Source organism: Pinus tabuliformis, chromosome 6 (assembly GCF_031772625.1).
Source record: "Pinus tabuliformis cultivar Carrire ecotype Pingquan chromosome 6, CPIR1, whole genome shotgun sequence".
Classification (NCBI taxonomy): domain Eukaryota; kingdom Viridiplantae; phylum Streptophyta; class Pinopsida; order Pinales; family Pinaceae; genus Pinus; species Pinus tabuliformis.
The window spans coordinates 1,269,740,275-1,269,749,063 of NC_142292.1; the positions used below are offsets into that span (position 1 = coordinate 1,269,740,275).

General features: G+C 35.6%; 1 pseudogene; it reads right to left on the reverse strand.

Moving 5' to 3' along the window:
- Window positions 1–3,400: 3,400 nt before the first annotated feature.
- LOC149263280 (NAD(P)H-quinone oxidoreductase subunit S, chloroplastic pseudogene) lies at window positions 3,401–4,512 on the reverse strand (annotated as a pseudogene).
- Window positions 4,513–8,789: the final 4,277 nt, after the last annotated feature.

Below are 8,789 nucleotides of genomic sequence, written 5' to 3' on the forward strand. Positions count from 1 at the left end.
CTATTCTTTCAATATTTATAAGTTGATTATTATTTTTTTAAACAATGGTTAAATACTTTTTTTTCAATATTCATAAATTATTCTATTCTTTCAATATTTATAAGTTGATTATTGTTCTTTTAAACAATGATTAAATACTTTTTTCAATATTCATAAATTATTTCCAGAAACATATGGTTTGATCCATTATTAGAAATTGAAAAAATGATAAATGTGTACACCATGTCTAAAGACATATATTGAATTAAACTTAATTGTATAGAGATTGATAATGACAAATTTATATTTGATTCTTGTTATTATTTCATGGCTATTAAACTTTTATATGGGAAATTGAATTAAACTTAGTTGTATAGAGATTGATAATGACAAATTTATATTTGGTTCTTGTTATTATTTCATGGCTATTAAACTTTTATATGGGAAATATTATTCTAGCAGAGACAACAATCACTGTTGAAGGGTGAGTATTTTGTTTTTAGTAAGCTTAACTTCGATCTTGAGATCGAAACCCCTTACAGACCCCTCGTCTTCACCCTCAAAAAATTCAATGCTAAACAATGACATTCTAAGTTTGCACAGGTTTCCTATAACTTTGTGAATGATGCATTGATGACGATGGTGTGCCTCCAGTTCAAACTCCGCCAAGTCGCTGGAGCCACTTTCTATCTAGCATCCAAGCATCTCCAGGTCCAGTTGCCATTAGATACAAAGAACCCATGGTGACAAGAGTTCGGTACATTTATTCCTCAACATGGAGATATTTGCAGTTAGTTGTTGGAGTTTTATTAAACGAGAAGGTTGCCCACCCAAAGTCTCTCACCAAATGCTTCTCAGAGCCTACTGGTAATATCAGTGCATGCTACACCCCCATTTCAAGCGCCCCCATTGATTCGAGGAAGGAAGATTCACATCCTGCAATTGCTTGGCATGATAGAGTTGGAACAATTCAATTTAGTTATTACAAAAAAAGTTGCTCATTCCCCTTGGCATGAATGCTTTACATTTTCTGAAATGATGTTGTTATATTAATTAGAACCTTGTATATTTTTTTATGTTTAATTATTTATATTTTGGTTAAGTATAAAGTTATAGTTATTAACCATTTTAAATATAATTAAATAATAATTTGTGTATTTTGATTTCTATGAAATACAAAATATATAATATTATTTTTGAAAAAAAAAATATTTTTTTAAACAATGATCAATTAAGTTGAATTCATTCTCTTCTTTCAATATTCACAAGTTGTTCAATATTCACAAGTTGATTATTATTAGTCCCTGCCTCTGCATAGCAGGGACTATAGTGTTCTATTGAGCGTTGACCGGGTATTAAATCACTTTGACCGATTAACCGATTGTAGATTTTTAAAACTTAGCCAAGACCGGGTATTAAATCACTTTGACCGATTAACCGATTGTAGATTTTTAAAACTTAGCCAAGACCGGGTATTAAATCACTTTGACCGATTAACCGATTGTAGATTTTTAAAACTTAGCCAAAGTTTATTGCTTACAGTTTTGCGCTATGAAAATTTTAACCAAACTTAACCAAACTTATGAATTGAGCCTAAACTTATGAATTGAGCCTCTTATTGCAAGCTTCATGTGCACCAATGCTGTTTTTAGCGGGGAAGCTATTTTATCGTAACATTTTTCACCGACGGTTGGGGCAAGTTTTTTAAGCAAACTTTTCGTTTTCAAATTTGTTGAGCCAGGATCACATAAACCCGTCGAGCTTACCAGCTTACACTTGTCACTGTTGTTGGCTGCCAGGATTGTTTACAGCTGCCACGTTCATTCTACCACCACCCTTTTACGCCCTCTTCCTCTCTTCATTGCATTGAAGACGTGTTCTTCCGCTCTTCATTCCATTGCATGTTAGCTTCTGCTGGGGTTTGTTTACGCCCTCTTCCTCTCTTCATTGCATTGAAGACGTGTTCTTCCGCTCTTCATTCCATTGCAGGTTAGCTTCTGCTGGAGTTTGTTTGTTCAGGTTTGTCTCTTCATTGCATTGAAGACTTGTTCTTCCGCTCTTCATTCCATTGCAGTTCCATTGCAGGTTAGCTTCTGCTGGAGTTTGTTTGTTCAGGTTTGTCTCTTCATTGCATTGAAGACTTGTTCTTCCGCTCTTCATTCCATTGCAGGTTAGCTTCTGCTGGAGTTTGTTTGTTCAGGTTTGTTCAGGCTGCCGGCATGAAAATTCATTTTATTGAAATGATCTTTGAGGTAAGAAGCACAACCCTCTGTATTCCCATGCTGAAGTCACAAACAAAAAATTCTATTGTTGAATATGAAATACCTGAAATTGTTTACGCTGAAGTCACAAACAAAAAATTCTATTGTTGAATATGAAATCCTGAAATTGTTTATGCTTCTTTCTGTATGTAGGATTAGTGGCTGCATCACTCCAGCTTGATAGAAGGGCCAATATGAAATACTTGAAATTGTTTATGCTTCTTTCTGTATGTAGGATTAGTGGCAGCATCAATCCAGCTTGATAGAAGGGCGAATGCACCCATTTTCACCTGCCTGGGAAAACAGACAACAAAATCACAGGGGGTTGCTAGCGTAGGTTAAAATCTGTTGAGAAATCCTGCAGAAACAAGGCAGCAGACACATATATTTAATCTCTGCCATGATTTTTATGAATATGGCAGATGAAATATCTACGTGGCCTTATTTTTTCTATTTTTGCTTTTCATCTAATTATTGCGCAAGTAATGAAATTTCATATGTTTATCCTAATTTCAAATGTGTTCACCTTGTCTGTCAGTACTGATCACTGTTTTTCGTTGATAGAATCATATTACCTATGCAAAAGAAGAGTCTTTTCTAATTGGATATAAATTGCGAAATTAATGAAATCGTCTATGTTATTTCTAAATTAAGTGTACTGATCACTGTTTTTGGTTGATAGAATCATATTACCTATCCATGCAAAAGAAGAGTCTTTTCTAATTGGATATAAATTGTGAAATTAATGAAATCGTCTGTTACTTACCACTGTTCTCGGTTGATATCACCATTCTTTTGCATATGCAAAAATATCGGAAAAAAGTGCTTTCTTGCTTGACAAATTGGGTCTGCAACAAAGAAAATTGACAGTCTTTCTTCTGTTATTTATATGGTGTAGGTGAGACGGCTTCTCAATATGGGTGCACATGTGAATGTACCTGCATTTGGCCCAAAATCTCTTGGGGCCACTCCTCTACATCTTGCTGCTGGTGGTGGGCATTTGAAGGTGATGGATGAATTGCTTGAAGGTGAGTGCGCGCTACAAAATGAAGAAACAAAATATAATCCTATAGCATAAACAAAACTAAAACCAATAAGCCAAGACAAAACAGAAACAATCAAATTCCATTACAGTATTTTTTTAACAATGAAAACAATTTAAATGCTGCTAAAAGGATAATTACAGAGAGAAAGAATTGATAAAACTCATGGCATGTCCATGGTTTCCAGGATCACAGACTTAGGATTGGACGTGGCGGGTCCCTTGCCCCGTTCCAAGTCCTCAAGCTTGAAAGTCACCAGCTTACTCAGATTCCCACCCTCAAATAGCACCCCAACATTCCCATCAGCGACCTTCTGCACAGTCCCGCTTAACATGTGGTATGCATTCTCGGGATTCTTCACAAGCACAATCATGCCAGGCTGTAGGGGAGGCTGCGGTGCTGCCCTGGGCTTTGATAACTTTCCCAATTCAGAAGAAATTTCAGCTGCAGCACCATCCTTAGCGAGAGGGGGGTTATCTCTAACGAATTTGATTAAGCCCTTCTCACCTCCAGGGAATCCACCAGTCATGCCCTGTAATTCTTTTTCAAAGGTCTTATCATCACCAATCCAATTAGTAGAAATAGTACCTGCGGGATTGTTGGGTTCCATTTTTTCTCCATTTTTCTCCTGTCCAGCTAAACTTGGGGACTGCCCACCAGATGGGATTTGCCTCTTTAGCTCCTCTCTTAATCCTTCCTCACCCTTTGCAAGCCCTCTGCCTCCCAGTAACTGCCACAGATTGAATTTCTCTGCTCATTTCCTTCAGGTCCAAAAAACCCAAAAACCCCATGACAAACGAAAGACATGCATCATGTAACAGGCCAAGAGAAACACCTATAGTCACGATCTCCGAGGCTCAAATTTCAGACACAATGCACACACAGAACCTCTACCTAGGATTTCAGTCAGTGTTGAACCTAGAACAATATACCATAGTCTGTAAAATCATGGGAATATAAGGGATTTCAGTCAGTGTTGAACCTAGAACAATATACCATAGTCTGTAAAATCATGGGAATATAAGGGCGGTAATATATTTTTTTTTTATCAAGAACTCCGTTAATTTGACACTATTTATCAAAAATCAGAAGAAACAAGACCGACAAACAATAAAGATCAGGATTATAGAAGAGTAAAATACGATGCTAAAATCAGTGACAGAATTGAAAGATCCGATGACATAAATAAAGATACACATGCATAGGCGGCCTCCGTACACAGTTTAAACCCTGCTGCTCCCAGATTGCAAACAAAAACTGAAAATATCGAGAGTCAATCACAATTCAAGGCGACGAAGGAGGCTATTGACGTGTCTAACGAGATGCAGTGGATGACAAGGGTGTAGGACATGCACGAAGAAACGTGGTAGGCATTACGAGAACCATGAAAAGAGCGGGATGTCTCCACGAAGAGGGAATGGTAATCGAAATGATTTTGGCGGTGGAGTTACATGAATTGCAACTATTCCGCGGAGCGCATATTCCTAATCGAATAATCGAAAAACTCGAGTTCAATGGGCCTTTGGTTCGCTGTAGAAATCGAGGGTCGGGGTGTGAATCCAACATTGAGATTTGAAATTTAAAAATTAAATGAATCCTAAATCAACTTGCATCTCTCAAAGTTGAGTTTCAATGGTTTTTATATCTAAAAATTATAGGTCGCTGTTGCCTACCGCCGATTGCGGATCTTGTTCTTTTAAACCATGATAAAATATTTTTTCAATATTCATAAATTATTTCCACATGGCTTGATCCATTATTAGAAATTGAAAAAATATGAAATGGGTACAAGAGAGATATTGAATTAAACTTCGTTGGATAGATATTGATAATGAAAAAGTGATATTGGTTCTATATGGTTCTTGTGATTATTTCATGGCTATTAATTTTTTATAAAGAAAATATTATTTTGGGGTTATTGACTTTTTATATATGAACTATGATGTAAAAATGTATGATTTTTAAATTTATATTATTATTATCTTTTTAAATTATAATAATAATAATAATTATTATTATTTTTTTTAATTGTATATGTATTATATATGATTTAGTGAAAGAGTTTTTTAAATTTTATAATTTATATTGAAACTTATTTGAAATCATATATTCAATATAGTAGAGAAAATTCCAAGACTACGAATCTATCAATACCGCCAAAATTATGATGTTTGTTTTCTTACCAAAAGGGAATCCTTCCATAATTCATATATCTTTGTGTCATTATTTGTCCATTTTCCTAACCCTAACTATATTCAATTTCAATTTTCAATCGGAGTTGAAAATAACCCCTCTCACTCCTATTACTTCATTATGAACATATTTTTAATAATAATTTGAATTTCATCTAAATTAATTTATTGGTAAATTTTGTTAAAGGATTTCTATGAAACGCCATTACAGGAGTGGGAACTTTTAAATTATGAGAAAATGGCACAAAGAGAACAATGGTCTTTAGAACAAGTCTTCATATTTCCTTCTAGAGCAGACCATGGCAAATTATAGGTAGAAAAATGAGATGTTTGGTGTCTTTAGCAGTTGTAGCGTAAGCTACTCTTCTAGTAGAATAAGGTCCACCTATCCCCCTGAGGGTATAGCAAGATTATTATTATTATTATTATTATTATTTTTTCATTTCTTGTTTTGGATAGGATCCTGTTTTACTACGTCTCTTGCTGGCTACCTAAATGGGCACACTTTTGACGGTTGGAATATATGTTGCGGCTGTATTTGTGGGCCAAGTATGGTGCGCTCAAGGCTTTCCAATGTTGCCATGGGATGAGTAGAGGGATGCGCCTTGATGGATGGGTGGTTTTGCCATGGGATGAGTAGAGGGATGCGCCTTGATGGATGGGTGGTGTTGTAACTCTCAGAGATAGTTCCTAGTTATGGGGGAACTAGTGCTCGAGACATCTTAAGATTGATGAAAATTATTAAAATCAGTGGCCGAAGGACAGGCCATGAGCACTTGCAACCAAAATTCTAATTCTGAAACATTGGCTTTCCAAAACAGAATGACCAGAGAAACTCAGAGGGTTGCAAGATCTTAGATTAAAGCAATGATTTGAGGAAAAGAAGGATGACAAAGTTTATACGGAGGCAATTAAGAATTTGAATACAATTATTGTATAAAGAAGCATGGAAGGGTGATAAAGTGTGGATGAATTTACAGCGTGGTGGAGCACCGTTTAAGGCCTCTTTAAATAATATTTGTAGGTACTCTTTGCTGAGAAAACACCATTAGTAAATCCGCTGATAACATAATCCATCAACTTCATTATACCCATGCTGATAGAGGAAATACATTAAATGAAAGAATGAAAACACAAAGAAGAAAACATTTCTCAAACTACCCAAAGCTAGAATCAAACTGCAATGTATTTTTCAGCTTTCAGATAGATATTCTATTTACAATGTGTTGAAATATGGCATGTTAGGTCCCTATAATACTAGTGATTACCCCATTACTATTGTAGTTATATCCCTTATTAATATTGTTGTGCCCTTATTGTCCCCATATTGTTATTATTGTGCCCCATAGAATCCCTCTATTGTTATTTTTGTGCCTTTATATTATTATTGTTAGGTCGGCTGGGTTATATTGTGACTCCTTAGACTCCTATATATAGAAAGGAGGTTTTGTCATTTGAATCATCAAAGAATAATTTATTTGTGTAATGTAAAGGAGGTTGCCCCCTCGAAGAGGCTGAATTTTAAGGCGTTGATCTATCTTTTCTATCTTTTTGTGAGCTGGTTTCATAACATTTGGTATCAGAGCTTTGGATTTTAGGGTTTCACTGCTCCAAATAGGTCATTGTGGCATTTTCGCTATAAATTTTTTTCTGCGATGTTTCAGAAGAGAAAAAAAACCCATTTGAGACGAAATCGCACTGAACCTTGGGTCTGAATTTCAGAGCTTTTTACGCTATATTTGCGGAGATATGATCTGAGGAAGTTGGTCTTTTTGTAGACTCCTGAATTACATTCAAAACAGGTGACCTGGGGAAAATCGTCATAACTTTCTCTCTGAGCATCAGATTGAAATTTCGTAAGAAGGTACAGAAATAGGACGGACTGTAGTTTCTTGTATATATTTTTCAGAGCCAAAGTTCGAAACAGGGACACATGGCACGTCGTACAAGTTCTCTCTACTGAACTAGTCTATAATCAGGTCACTGTGGGAGATTTGACATAACTCTTCCTTGGAGAATCCAATTTGGATCAGATTGGTGGAATTGGAAAGTGGACACAGAGGGCTATTGCAGGTCGCAATTTCAGAACTGGATGATCCGAAATTATAGAGATACATCAGAGGCAATATCGATCTCCTACAAAGTGAAAAAAAGGTGTGTAGATTTTTTTAAATTTTTGCTTACGCTTGGTTTGAAAAATTATTTTGAAGGAATTCAAAGGGCATAGTAGAGCATTATTATCGGTAAATGATGCCCCAAGGAAAGAAATTGCAACACCTAGTAGCAACCTGAAAGCTCTAGCATGACTCATGAAGAAGAGGAAGAAATGCTACATGATATATCAAAATTACAAGACCAAGTGCAACAAATGTCACTCTCACAAAAGCTAACAGAAGCTAAGATAAATGGCATGGAATCTAAGATAAAGGGCATGTAAGCTAAGATGGACGATTTGAAGATAGATTTGAAGACAGATTTGAAGAGAGACATGGTAAATTTGAAGACAGACATGGCAGATTTGAAGACAGATTTAACAAATTTTCTACAAGAAATACTTACAAATGGTGAAAGGGTAGTAAAGGAAACTCATGATGCGAACAAAAGAAATGTTAATCATGATTTCATAGACTCTAATGTTGGATCGAAGACCCACCATATTCCAAAAATCGATATGAGGAAGTTTGATGGCAAGGATCTCGCAACATGGATATTACAGATGGAGCAATTTTTCGATCTCAATAATGTGCAAAACACACAAAAGGTACGTATTGCAACTTTATATTTGGAACCAAATCAGTTTGTATGGTATCGATGGCTTTGCTGTCGTAAACAAATTATCACTTGGGAAACTTTTACGGAAGAATTGACAGCACATTATGAGGATACAAAAAGCAACACTTTTTTTAGCTAATTGATAAGTCTCAAATAAAAGGGTTCAATAATGGAGCACATTGAAGAGTTCAAAAAATTGAACATAAGGGTAAAAAATATTCCAAATGAGCATAGGATTGATGTGTTCATAGGGACTTTAAAGGATAATATCCAACATGATGTTCGCCTTTGGGAACCTGATTCATTAGAGAAGGCATTCAGATTAGCAAGAAAAATGGAAAGCAAAATTATGGCAACTAGCAAGCATACCACTCACAACTATAAAGATGGAAGTGTTGTTGCCCCTAGTCTTCCACAACCTATAAGGTTGACACCACAACAATTGGAAGAAAAAAGAGCAAAAGGGATTTTTTACAGTTGTGACAGCAAATACACTAAAGGTCATAAGTGTGTTGAGAAGAAATTATTCTACATAGATAGTG